Source organism: Balaenoptera borealis (assembly GCF_965194805.1).
Source record: "Balaenoptera borealis genome assembly, chromosome: 7".
Classification (NCBI taxonomy): Eukaryota; Metazoa; Chordata; class Mammalia; order Artiodactyla; family Balaenopteridae; genus Balaenoptera; species Balaenoptera borealis.
In genome coordinates this window covers 12,756,355-12,770,159 of record NC_138864.1, presented here as the reverse complement: position 1 = coordinate 12,770,159, position 13,805 = coordinate 12,756,355, and positions in this window count along the sequence as shown.

Sequence of the window (13,805 nt, the reverse complement as noted above, 5' to 3'; positions counted from 1 at the left end):
AATCAGAGTGAGACAACACAGCGACCACCTTGAAAATTTAATGGGAAGAGTCACCGCTTCTATAATTATGTAGTTATATATAGAAGAGATTATGTCTGTCAAATAAAATTGTTCATTTCTATTCCTGTTCAGATAATGGGAAATGCAAATTTTAGCAATTTAAAAACATTTTCCCAAGTTTTCAATCAGATTTTAGTGCTTTTATCTTATAAACCGATTGAGGAAATAGAGTAACATAGGCTCTTCAGGCAGAAAGAAATGTTTATTGGTAGTACTTGGTAACAAATACAGCAGGGTCCCTCGACCAGCGGCATCACATCACCTGGGAAATTGTTTAAAATGCACATTCTTTGGCCCCAGCCTAGACCTACTAACCCGGAAACTGGGAGAGGGGAGGGCAGCCCTCCAGGGGATACTGATGCAGGCTCAAGTTTGAGAACCACTGATTTATAGCATGGAATTTGGGATAACATTCCCGATTATATAATTCAGCAAAATACACACACACACACACACACACACACACACACACACACACACACACATGCATACACGGACACATACACTCACATACATACATACATACACATACACACATACAAAAACAGTTTAAGGCTCTCTCTGACTTTCACAGAAAAAAACAGTGAGCTAGCTGTGAGCAGGTTCTTCCTGAGTGACAGACAGCTTGAATGTCTCTGCAGCTCAGTTTTTTTCCTGATCTGGCAAAATAGGCTTTTAAAAAAATGTGTGTGCATCCCTAAAGTTTCCATAAAGTTTCATAATTTTATCTCTACAGGACTTGCACGTCTTTTGTTACATTTATTCTTAGGTACCTTAAAATTTTGGCTATCATTATAAAAGGGATCATTTGGAAAATTCTGTCTCTATTTGTTTCAGAGGTATAAATACCTCTGTTCTTAATTTTTGATGTTGATCTTATAGCCAGTCGTACTGTTAAATACGTATCATGTCTGATAATTTAGGTATGGATTTTCTTGAATTTTTGATGTAGCATATCATATAATTAAATAATAATAGTTTTGTTCCTTATGATCTTCCAATGCTTAAAGCTTTTAGATCTTTAGCAACTCTTTAATACTGTTTATATTTATTTAATACTATTTATTATACTTTGCCAGGACCTCAAGTAAATTGTGAACATAATTTATGAGAATGGGATTCCTTGTCCTATTCCTGATTTTTAAAGAAAACGATTCTAAGATTCTGTCATAAAGAATAATGTTTTTGAAGACTTTTATCAAGAAGTCTCCTTCCATTTGTATTTAATTAGATTGATGATGAATGTGTGATGAATTTTATCAAATGCTTTTACTGCATCAATTAAGATGATCATATGGTTTCTCCCCCATCAATCAATTTGGAGAATGATATTTACAGATTTTTTTTTCTAATGCTAACAAAGCATAATAGCTCATAAAAGAAAGTGGAGTGTACCCACTTTTTCTATTCTCTGGAATTGTCTGTGATTCTGGAGAGATGGATTCCTCAAAAGGTTGGTAGAGCTGACCACTAAAATCTCCTAGGCCTGCTGTTAATTACTGACCTGATTCTTTTAATGATTATGCCACTACTGAAATGTTTCATTTCCTCTTGAGATGTTATTCATAAGTTATATTTTTCCAGGATCAGTTTATATATGCTTTTAAATATGTTGCCACAAATTTATTAATGGTATCATCTTAATTTCTTTAAACTGCAGCTTCTGTAATTAAGTCCTCTTTTACATTCCTAATATTTTCTTATACTTTCTCTCCTTTAAAACAATCAACTTCTACAAAGCATTGTCAAATTTATTAGTAATTAAAAAAAAACCCATTTGGCTTAGTTGATTCTTAAGATCGAATACTTGTTTTCTATTTAATTATAGACTTTTCTTTACTAACACTATCCTCACATGATATTCTATAGTTCTTTATCCAGCCTCTTAGGTTGGGTTCTTAGTTTTTTATTTTTAGCCTCCCTTCTTCCTTATTTAAGTATTTGAGGCTATAAATTTCCCATTAAATACTGTGTTCATTGTGTCTCAAGTTTTGCTATGCAGTATCTTTTATTGTTCAGTTTTAAGTATTTTGAATTTTTCTGATATTATTTCACTTTGAATCATGAGTTATTTAGACATATGGGAACATTTTAACAATCTTTTTATATTTACACACATTTTACTTTTATTGTGGCTGGATGACTGGTTTGTATGAATCTGAGTCTTTGACATTTTTGAGGTTTCCTTTGTGACCTAGTGTTAAATTTTTGTAAATGTTGCATATGTGCCTAGAAGAATGTATTATTGAATAAACCAAGTTTGTTAATAGTTTCATTCAAATCTTGTTTAGCTTTACTCATTTTTTGTCAGCTTGAATTATTAATAATTGAAAGAGGTGGATTGAAATGAACCACTCTGATAATATGTTCATCAATTTCTCCTTGTAGTTCTACCAATTCTTAATTTACATATTTGGAGTCGACTTTCTGCATGCAAATTTAGAAGTATTATACTGTATGGATTGAATGTGTCTCTCCCCCAGATTCACATGTTGAAATCCAATCCCCAGTGCAATGGTTTTAGAAAGTGGGTCCTTTGGGAGGTGATTAGGTCATGAGGGTGGAGCTGCTGTGAATGGGATTAGTGCCCTTCTAAGAAGAGGCCCCTGGGAGTTCCCTGGTGGCCTAGTGGTTAGGATTCTGGGCTATCACTGCCATGGCTGGGGTTCAATTCCTGGTTGGGGAACTGAGATCCTGCAAGCTGTGTGGCCAAAAAAATAAATAAAAAATAAAAATAAAGAAATAAGAAGAGGCCTCAAAGAACTAGTTTGACCTATTCCCACCATGGGAAGAGAAGTCAGCTGTTTGCAACCTGGAAGTGGTTTCTCACCAGAACTTGACCATGATGGCACCTTGGCCTTGGCCTTCCAGCCTCCAGAGCTATGAGAAAAAAATATCTGTTATCGTGGTGTTTTGTTACAGCAGGCTGAGCTGACCACAACCTGTATTTTCCTGATGAAGCTGTTGATATTATGTTGTGATCTTCCCTATCCTTAGGAACACTTTCTGTATTAAAGCTTATGCTGCCTGGTGTTAGCCTTGTCACCCAGCTGTCTTTTGCTCAGTGTTTGCATTTCTTTCTTGTTTCTTGACTTTCCATTTTTGGGTGTCGTTACCTATTAGCTCTTATAATCAAGGAATTACTTAATTTTGTTTGTTTGCCCAGTATTCGTCTTTTCACTCACCACACAGTTCAGATAATTTTTCTGGGTTCCTTTTCTTTTCCTCGTGGAGCACTCCTTTAGAAATTTCATTATTGTTGGTATATTGGTGCAATTCTCTTGGTCTTTGATTTTCTGGAAATGTATTTCATCCTCATTCATGAAAATTTTTTTCTGCAAATTGCACCATTCTCAGTTGAGAGTTATTTCTTCTCAGTCCCTATAAATTGTAATTCCCCAGTTTTGAGGGTTTCTCTTTGTTGCTGTTTGAAAAGTCTGTTCTCAGGCCACCTGTTGTTCTTTTGTAAGTTGCAGATCTTTCCCTTCTGGCCACTTTTAAGACACTGTGTACTATAGTCTGTTGCTCAATCATTTCTGTAACTACACCTTTAATTCCTTAAAAAATGTATTCATCGTTAGTTGATACTCTGTATATGATCATTACAATAGTCCTGGTCTTTGAGGGTCTAAATCCATGGTCGGTTTTTTTTTTTTTTCTGTTGACTGTTACTCTCAGTAGTTTGCTTCCTTATGTCCTTGATGATCTTTGAGTATGAACTCAGGTTCAGTTTATCTTAGTCTGAGGAGAACCAGGCGACCAAACCGAGGTGCTTTCCGACAGGCAACATTTAATGATTCTGTTGGTAGCCAAGGGGCACTTCTGGGCTGAATTCCCTGCAGGTGCCCTTTTTCCTTCCCTCCCTCTTCCCTTTTCTAACTTTCAATATAAAAACTTTTAAACATAAGGGAAAGTGGAAAGAGAGTTTTCTTTAACTGAACAAATTCAATGAAAGTTATAGACATTGTGAAACTTCATCTCTAAATATCTCAGCATCCATGTCCTAAGAACCAAAACACTCTAGTTTGTCACTGCAACATCATTATCACACTTAAGAAAATCAAGTCAGCTGGCCACTTAGTAATTCCCCAATATCATCTCAGACCCAGGCCATTTTCATGTTTCCCTCACTGTTTCCAACAGCTCTTTTATGGATTAAAAACTGGGCTTCTAGAAATTATCATACTAAGTGAACTAAGTCAGACAAAGACAAATATTATATGCTATCATTTATATGTGGAATCTAAAAAATAATACAAATGCACTTACTTACAAAACAGAAACAGACTCACATAGAAAATAAACTTATGGTTACCAAAGAGGAAAGGGGGATGAGAGATAAATTAGAGGTATGGGATTAACAGATACCACTATATACAAAACAGATAAACAAGGATTTACTGCATAGCACAGGGAGCCATATTCAATATCCTGTAATAAGCTATTATGGAAAAAAATCTGAAAAAGAATAGATATACATATATATGTGTAACTGAATCACTTTGCTGTACACCTAAGACAAACACAATATTGCAAATCAACTGTAGTTCAATTAAAAAACAATCAACAACTAGGATTCAATCAAGGTTCATGTGTTGCTATCGGTTATAATGTCTCATTTATTCTAGACCAGTTTCCCTACCTTTTTTATATAAAAGAAAAGTTTTTTCCCCTAGCATGTAATTTCCCAAAGGGGGGTCCGGAACTGGCTGTACCACCCACATCGGTGAACTCCAGCCCGGGCCCAAGGGGACTGCTCTGGGTTGTCCCTTTCTCCCGCCATCAGGAAGGAAGGAAGAAGTGGAAGACAGCCTGCTCCCCGGCCCCTGAGCCACCCCTTTCCTCATCCCACCCACAACTCCTCGTTCAGTCTCCCCGTGGGGCTGACCTCTCTTCCGTAGGTGAGGTGAGTGCCTCCCACCCCACAATCTCTCAGGGCATTTTTGGGGTCTCTTCCCAGTACTTCCACAATGGGCAGAGCATCCCATTTTCACAGCAGGGAGGGAACATCAGTCACCCTCCTTTTAACAGATGAAAATATTGAGGCTGAGAGAAGGGAGGCTGGCAGAAGTCTCACCCGGACAGGTGGAGGGTTCGCTCTGGAAAAGGTCAATGGCAGCAACAAACCCACGGGGGGTGTAAGGCTGGAGCTGAGCTCCGAGTGGTTTGCAAAGTGAACTGTGCCCCCCACCCCAGTAACTCCCGCCAAAATCCAGGTGCAGTGCCCAGGAGTGCCCAGCCTGCCCACCGTGCTCACGGGTGCAGGTGTGCACACAGGTGTGCATGGGGCTGGGGGCTGCACCCTGCCGAGCGCTCGGGGACCTGGGCCACACCTCTTTGCATCCCACAAGCCTTGAGCAGTGGGCTCTGACATTGCGGCACCCTCACCAGCATCCTGGTTTGTCCATCTCCCCCGGGGTGCAGTGGCACCTCCATGAAGCTTGGATTCTCTCTTCCATGACTTCTTAGCATTCTAACTCAGTTTCTTCCTGGGAACTTTTATTTTATTTTATTTTTTTATTTTTATTTTTGGCTGTGCCACGGCGGCTTGCAGGATCTTAGTTCCCTGACCAGGGATCGAACCCGTGCCCCCTGCACTGGAAGCACGGATTCCTAACCACTGGACCGCCCGGGAATTAATACATGATAACTAAGCATTTACCCCCTGCTTGCAACTCTCTGTGGGGAGAAGGAAGGCCTGACTGCAGGGTTCCAGCTCTCTCTTTCTAAACAACATCTGACCAAAGAAAAAGTGCATTGACCAGACTTCACCAGGGCAGCCCAAGACCTGCTTTGCTGTCATTTCTGGCCAGGCCCTGGAGGCAGGCTCTGCATCTTCCCCCAGCAGGCGAGGAACAGGGACTTAATCACTGTGAACTGAAAACACGTATACACTGGCTTGCTTTTCTCTCATTGAGTACAATTTGTCTTGACCTGCACAAGAAATACAATAATATATTATTGTATATTATAATAATATCCATTATTATTGTAATATTATTATTACAATAATAATGTCTATTTTGCCTATTTTACAATGGCCAAAGTCCTTCCCTATCTGTTCTGATTTATTCATTAGTCCTCACAGCAAACCTGTAATGTGTTAGATTTCAGTCAAACCATATTAAATTACATTTTCCTGATTAAAAAATTTGTCATAAAGGAATATTACTGAGCCATAAAAAGAAACGAAACTGAGTTATTTGTAGTGAGATGGATGGACCTAGAGTCTGTCATACAGAGTGAAGTAAGTCAGAAAGAGAAAAACAAATACCAAATGCTAACACATATATATGGAATCTAAAAAAAAAAAAAATGGTTCTGAAGAACCTAGGGGCAGGACAAGAATAAAGACGCAGACGTAGAGAATGGACTTCAGGACACAGGGAGGGGTAAGGGCAAGCTGGGACAAAGTGAGAGAGTGGCATGGCCATATATACGCTACCAAATGTAAAATAGATAGCTAGTGGGAAGCAGCCTCATAGCACAGGGAGACCAGCTCCGTGCTTTGTGACCACCTAGAGGGGTAGGATAGGGAGGGTGGGAGGGAGGCTCAAGAAGGAGGGGATATGGGGATATATGTATACGTATAGCTGACTCATTTTGTTATACAGCAGAAGCTAACACACCATTGTAAAGCAATTATACTACAATAAAGATGCTAAAAAAATTTGTCATAAAGATTTTGTAAAAAATTATGCACAGAAACATGTATAGGAGAGGAAACAAACACCCACATTTTCACCCACAAGAGGCACGTGGACGCCTGGCTTCATGCACTTTTGCCATTCTGGGTGCCTCACCACAGGTGGGCGAGGGCGGCCTGAGATTCAGGGCCCCAGCACTGGGCACACCAGGGACCACAAATGATTGAGTAGCTCGCCCTGACTCAGCGGCCATCACTGCTCTGAAACACGGGACCCTCGGTGCTGTGAGACTCAATGAAACTTAATGCAGGAGCATTTGCTGGCTACTCGCTGAGGGGAGCTAAGCCCCGGGGGTGGAGGAGTGGGGGACGCAGAAATGAGTAAGGAGTGGCCATGTGCTCCAGGGGTTCACAAGAGAGGGAGATGCAGGTAGCTAAATAATTGTCCTTCAAGACTGTAAGAGTTTCCTAGGGCTGCTGTAAAAAAAATAACCACAAACTGGGTGGTTGTCTTACAGTAGAAATTTATCCTCTCCCCACCTGGATGCTGGAAGTTCAAAATCAAGGTGTTGGCAGGGCTGCGCTCTCTCTGAAACCTGTAGAGGAATCCTTCCTCACCGCTTCCAGCTGAGGTGGTAGCTGGCCAGCCTTGGTGTCCTTGGCTTGAGGCAGCATCACCCCAAGCTCCGCCTCCGTCCTCACATGGCCTTCATCCCTCCGTGTCTTCTCCTCTCATAAGGACACCTAAATGCAGGATGATGGCATCCTGAGACCCTTAACTAGACGCATCTGTAAGAGCTTATTTCCAAAGAAAGTCACATTCTGAGGATCCAGGTGGACATGAGTTCAGGGGAGACCCGGTTCAACCTGCTACAGAGACAGATATTGATGAGTGTGGGAAGGCAGGGGAGCATGGAGGGAATCAGCGTGGGGCGATGGGGGGGCTCCTTTGAGGAAGAGGGAGACAAGTTGGCCCTTAAATGGGGATGTGCTGACTGTTTTATCTTACCAGTGTCCCAGCCTTTCCCAGTTGACATGGCTCCAATGGGGCGCCAAGCTAATGTGTCTCCCTGATGTCCCCTTGCCTAGGGAGGACACAGGACCCAGACTCTGGGGCTGGCTCTCGGGGACTGTGGGCTCCCGGCAGAGTGATTATCCCAGCAGTGAGCACATGGGGGCCGCTGGGCTGCCTTTGCTGGCATGTGGAGGACAGAGCTGACCTGGAATGACCTAACGCACAAGAGGCACCTGCCCTTCCTGGTGTTGCTCCCACGGGTGTCTGGAAAACACGATTTGGGCCTCAGGACCCATCAAAGACGTACATGAATCAACCTGCTGTTCTGGTTTCCACTCCTTTCGGTTGAGCTGGACGGTTTCTGGCCAATGCAGTGGGGGAAACTCTGCAAGGCAGAGGAGAGGTTCGGAGAGGGCGTGACCATGCAGGTGACAGCAGGGAACAGGGAAAGAATGACCAGTCTGAGCTGGGGGCGGCAGCACGCAGGTGTGCAGGGGAGGGGGCGGTCTGGGTCTGGCCTGCCCCGCCGTGCCCAGAGCCCATACATGCTACGTGGTGCCCCTAGGTGTTCTGTGGTCAAGTTAGTTGAAAGGCAGCGTTCAACCAGGGTAAGTGGGGTTCCTGTCTGCAGCCTCTCTTGAAAGCTTTCAGACACAGCGTTTCTTTTCTTAGGGTTTTCCTCAGGACATGTGTGCTGTAAAAACACGCTTGGGGGATGTTCTGAGGCAATAGGAAGCATCTTTTTTTAGAGCATGGAATGGATAAGACGCTTTCTACATTTTAGGGAAAATGTGCCAGCGACTGAGTGATGGGAGGGAGGGCGGTTCCAGTGGTCCTGGCAGGAAGTGGTGAAGACCCGGATGAAGGCAGCTGCAGCGGGCGGGAGTGGAGACGCAGAGGAGGAAGCTATTTCAGGGGCCGGATTCACAGGACTTGGAGGCAGATTGGACGTGGGGCGAGGAAGGGAGGCGTGGAGGGAGGCTGGCCGGGGTAAGGCAGTGCCTAGAGACGCAGGGAATCCGGAGCGGGCTGGGGCGGGGTCCCGCTCACATTTCCTGTGGGCTGACCTGAGTGCTGTCACCAACACTGAGTGTGACCCGGAGCTGCAGCTCTTCAGCACGGGGAAGGGCCAGCTTAGCCAGACCCCACAGCGGTGAGCATGGGGCTGGCGGGCAGCAGCGTGCCTCTGCACCAGCCTCCACCCTCTGCAAAATGCAAAATGCATGGCTGGGAGCTCATCGCTCAGGTGCCTTGGGCTGCATTTACAGCACTTCAAGTCCCTTCCCTGTACAGGAGATGCAAAATGCATTTAAAAATCTTTCTGGAGTTTTGGTTTTCCTTTTAGTCCCAGATGGCCTTTTCACCCTCTGGCTCCTATATTTAACCTATTTAATGAGATTTCTTTTCCAGTAATTCCTGAAACTGGTAATCTCTAATTGGGTCAAATTCTCTACCCACAAGCCAGCGATTCTATTTTTAGTGCAAATCCTCAGGCTGAAGCTTCCCTGCCTTTTGGGTGCAGCTGTCAGGGCCGACTCTCCACCATGCAAAGCTTATTTCCACCCCCCTCCCCTGCACGTTTCAGGGTGCGCCTGTAGCTCCACTCTCCTGCCTCCTCATCTCCAGCCCTACCCTCCCGGGGATGGTTTATACAAATCCACTTAGTACCGGTCAGCTTAGGTCCCCCGGGTCACTACAAATAACCATCAGCGGCCGGCTTTGGTGCAGTGCCGAGCAGGCACCCTTCCTGTCGCCTTCTGTCCCCGTGGTGGACGGTGCACCAGGAGAGGGAGTACTAACGGCATTGTTTCATGAACTGCAAGGACCCCGAACATCACTGGGGAATCCATAGAGAATCCCGTCCTTGTCCTCATCAGTTGCTTGGTTTCAGGGTGCACGCTGGGCACTGCCTCTAGGGTGGGTGGCCCTTGTCTGTGCTGATCGCCCCGTCCTCTCTAGCAGCAGAGGTGACCATCTGGGCACTGAGTCTGTCCCCTCCTTTCTCCCCGCTGGACAGAGCCACGCTCCTGTGCAGGGCACTCAGCCCCTGCACGCTCACCGACTGAATTGAGAGCTCCTCTCCCTTGGAAAATACCCATGCACACCTGCCTGGAATCTAATTTCTTTTGAACTTAGTAGAAAAAAAAAGCAATTTAGAGGAAACAGGAAGGGGACGCACTTGCTCTGGCTTGTTGAGGGAGGTGTGTAAGTTACATCAGGGAAGACAGCGTGGGCATTGCGGGGGCTTGAATGAGCCGCTGTCTGCGCCCGAGAGTGTCCACTGTGGCCTCCCTCGCAGGGTCACCTGGACCCTTCCATCCTACCCGTGGCTGGTGTCCCCTCTCCTGGGGTCATCTGGATCCTTCCATTCTACCCGTGGCTGACGTCCACTCCTCATGAGGCCACTTGCTGTCTCACCAGGATGACACAGGAACCTCACAGGGACCCCGGCTGCATGCAGCAGAGGAGGTCAGTCCACACCCGCTTCCCCACCCCGAGTCTGGATTAATCATCCAGGCCCCACAGCGTGCTCTGGGCATCAAGAGCTCACGGCACTAGGTCTCCCTGCTGCCACCAGTAGCCCACTCTTCTGGGGGCTCAGGTGCTGTTCACAGAGCCCAGCGTGGCCTGACACCACGCCGCTCACCACAGGTTTCACCCCAGGACATGCCCTGCGGCTGCTTTCTTGGGAGGTACGTGCCTCAGCTGTGATCACATATTTATCTGTGTGATTGCTGGGCTGGCGCCGGCATCTCCCACCAGCCAAGAGGCCTGCTCTGCTTGATACCAAATCCTAAGTGACAAGGGCAATCGGCAAAAGTGCCAGTCACACCAACCTCCGCTCGCCAGCCGGGTCTCCCTGCAAAAGCTGCGACAGTCAGATGTTATCTGATGCCTTCACCCCTAGGCCAGCCGGCGACCCTGGCACAGAGGGCAGGACGCTGAGTCCCCCAGGACCGGTGAGCCCACCACCCCGGGGGGAAGGCGAGTGGGAGCCGGCTCCGGTACCCCACTTAGTCTTCTTCCTGCCAGCACCGCAGGGGACAGTGATGTGTGAAGGCACCGAATTAGGCTGGTCGCCTGCCCATTGGTCATCCGTCCACTCGTCCATCTGCAGCCCCTGCTTGGGCTCGAGGACTCCCTTGTCCTGGGTTCCAGGAGCGGAGCACCTCCCCCGGGGGCCTCCCCGGGCCTCCGAGTTGTGGTCCTGGGTCAGCCATCCAGGCTTTCAGCTGGGAGAGTGAAGTGGCCTCCTGGTTTTCCGATTAAGGTAGCTGGGGCTGGAGTTCTCTGCCCCCTTTTGACTGGAGGAGTCCTGAACAGATCCCGCGACCTTTTCTAACCACGGTCCACAAATCATGTTTGCGGGTCCCTCATGCCCCGGACAGCAAGTCCACCAGGAGAGACCTGAGAAAGGCCTGGGAAGCGTGCTTGCGGTGGGTGTCAGAGGAACATGCATCCCAGCCGCCCTGGAGGCTGAGCCCTCCCAGGTCACCCCGCTGCAGGGTGCCTCCGCTTTAATGGCCCATTGAACCTGCCGTGTGGGTCATTTGACTACCTGGCAATGGCTCTGACAAAATTAACTTTGCTGAACGTAGTTCCCTATAGAACTTTCCCACTTCTTTCCTGATCAAGCTGCATTTCCACAGTGGTTCAGAGTCAGTTCACTAGAGGTGGGTCTCTTCCCCATAAACCCACAGGGGGAGCTTTGTCCCAAATACAGAGTGGCCAGCGGAATAAGAAACACTCGTCTGGAAGCCAAGTCTCTGGCCAAAGTCCGAGGAAGTCAACGAGCTGGCTTAGAGCGACGTCCCTGGTATCATGGTCTCTGTTCAGACACGCCTGAAACTCACACATTTACCTCAAAGAGTCTGAATGACACTTGCCCCATTCCTGTGTGCATGGAACGCTCACTCATGAGAGGCAAAAGCCGTCCACTTTGTGCTTACGAAGTGCAGGCTCTGTGTGCATTTGGGCCTCTCTTCCCATGATAACCCTGTGAGCCAGGGGCTGTTACCTACTCAATCTAAGGAGGACATGAGGCACAGAGAGGTTGAGTAACCTGCCCAAAGTCACACAGCTAGGAAGGATGGTGCTGGGACACCAGCCCAGCTCTGTGACTCAGGGTCCACCACCCCTGTGGTGTCTGCGATGCTGGACCTGGCTCCAGGCTGGGCCCACCCTGAACCACGCCCACGCACAATCTGAAATTGGAATAGTTTCTGAGAAGGCCAGGGCCCTTGGCAGTTGTGAGGCTCAAATGCAAAGATACACATGAGATTTGTAAACAACAGAAAGTCAGACAGAGGCCCAGGGGCGTTACTGCTGCAAGAAGTACTGCCTGTCTGTCTCAGGTGAGGCGTCAGCTCTCCTTCTGAAAGTGGGGCGAGGACTATGACACCCCCAGGGGAACAAGAGGGCCAAAGGTACACTAGTTTTGTTTTGCTTTTTCTTTGGAGAGGGAAGCTTTTGTTCGGTGACGAGGAGGTAACTGAATGCCCGTCTTCCCAGACCAGCAGGACACAACACGGCCCACGATGGTTTCCTCCACCTGCTCACCTCTGCTGGGGGGACATGCTCCCCAGAAGGGCAGAATTTCTCCTTGTGATCTTTGCAGCCCCTTCACTGTTGGTCAATATTTACCCTCTGTAACATGGAACATTATCCAAGATAGACCATATGCTAGATGTATCAGTCTGCTAGGGCCCCTGTCATAAAATACTGCACACTGGGGGCTTAAACAACAGAAGTGTATTCTCTCATGGAAGTGGGAGGCCAGAAGTCCAAGATCAAGGTGTGTGGGGAGGGCCACGCTCCCTCTGAAGGCGCTGGGGGAGGATCTGTTCCTGGCCTCTCTCCTGACTTCCAGTGCTGCCTTGGCTTGTGTGTGTGTGAGTCTGTCTATCTCCAAATGCCCACTTTGTATAAGGACACCGGTCATATTGGGTTAGGACCCACCTTACTCCAGAATGGCCTCATCTTAATTATATCTGCAATGACCTCATTTCCAAATAAGGTCATGTTCAGAGGTACTGGGGGTTAGGACTTCAGTATATGAATTTTGGGGGGGGGGTACACAATTCAAGCCATGACATCCAGAGAGAGTATGGGGTATGTGCATTTGACTGTCTCTCAGATAACTTCCCTGCTAGCCCTGACTGCAAACTGCCCATGTGAGGCCTTCTCTTTTCCACCCAGAAGATTCGACGAGACAAGATGAACTTATGAACAGTGCATGTCCACACTGTGGCAACCCCTCCCACCAGCTGGAGTTAGGAAGCTGGATCCCTCACAGCTCACACGAAGCTCTGGTGTGTTCCTGTCTCTGGCATTGCACAAGCATCTCCAGGCCTCTGCTTCTTGGTCAACAAGGCAAGGGTGATAAATCTTTTCTCCAGGATGCCAAATGGGATGATGGATGTGACAATGACCTGTGAACTGTACCCCACGGCCCTGGATGCTTTGTCAGGAGGACCATGTGTGGCAGCAAGCAAAGGGCATGGTGCCCGTGCCTGAATCTCTTTCCATCAACCCTGATATACACAAGCTCTTTAGAAAAGGAGTTGATGCCAATTTTGCCTATTAAATTTGTTGGGCAAGGGAAGAGTGTGCTGCTGATTTGTGAACTTTGCACCCAGGTCAGTTTGTCATATTTCTTTCATTCTTATGTAGTTTGATCTGTTTTTGGATATTATTCAGCTTTCTTTTCATAAAATCATTAAGATAAAAAATATACTACATCATTTAACAAGAGAATATATTCTTGATACTCAGAACTTAAAAAGAAAAATCCTGCAGACTTTACTACCATTTGGGGGCAGGGAGAAAAGTAGATGATGGAAGTTGGACATTTTGCCAAATGAGGGGAGGCAGGTGATCTTCGTGGTTCAGACACTGCCCTCCCAGGGCTGCCAGTTCCATGAGAGGTTGGGCATAAACGACCTGATGATCAGATAGAGTGGTGACTATTAGGGAGGAGTAGGAACTGGGGTGAGGAAGCAGTTAGCTGAGTCAGGGGGTATCGGGAAGGCTTCACAGAGGAGGTGCCCTGTGTGGGGAGGCTGTTTCACCAGGAGGGACCCT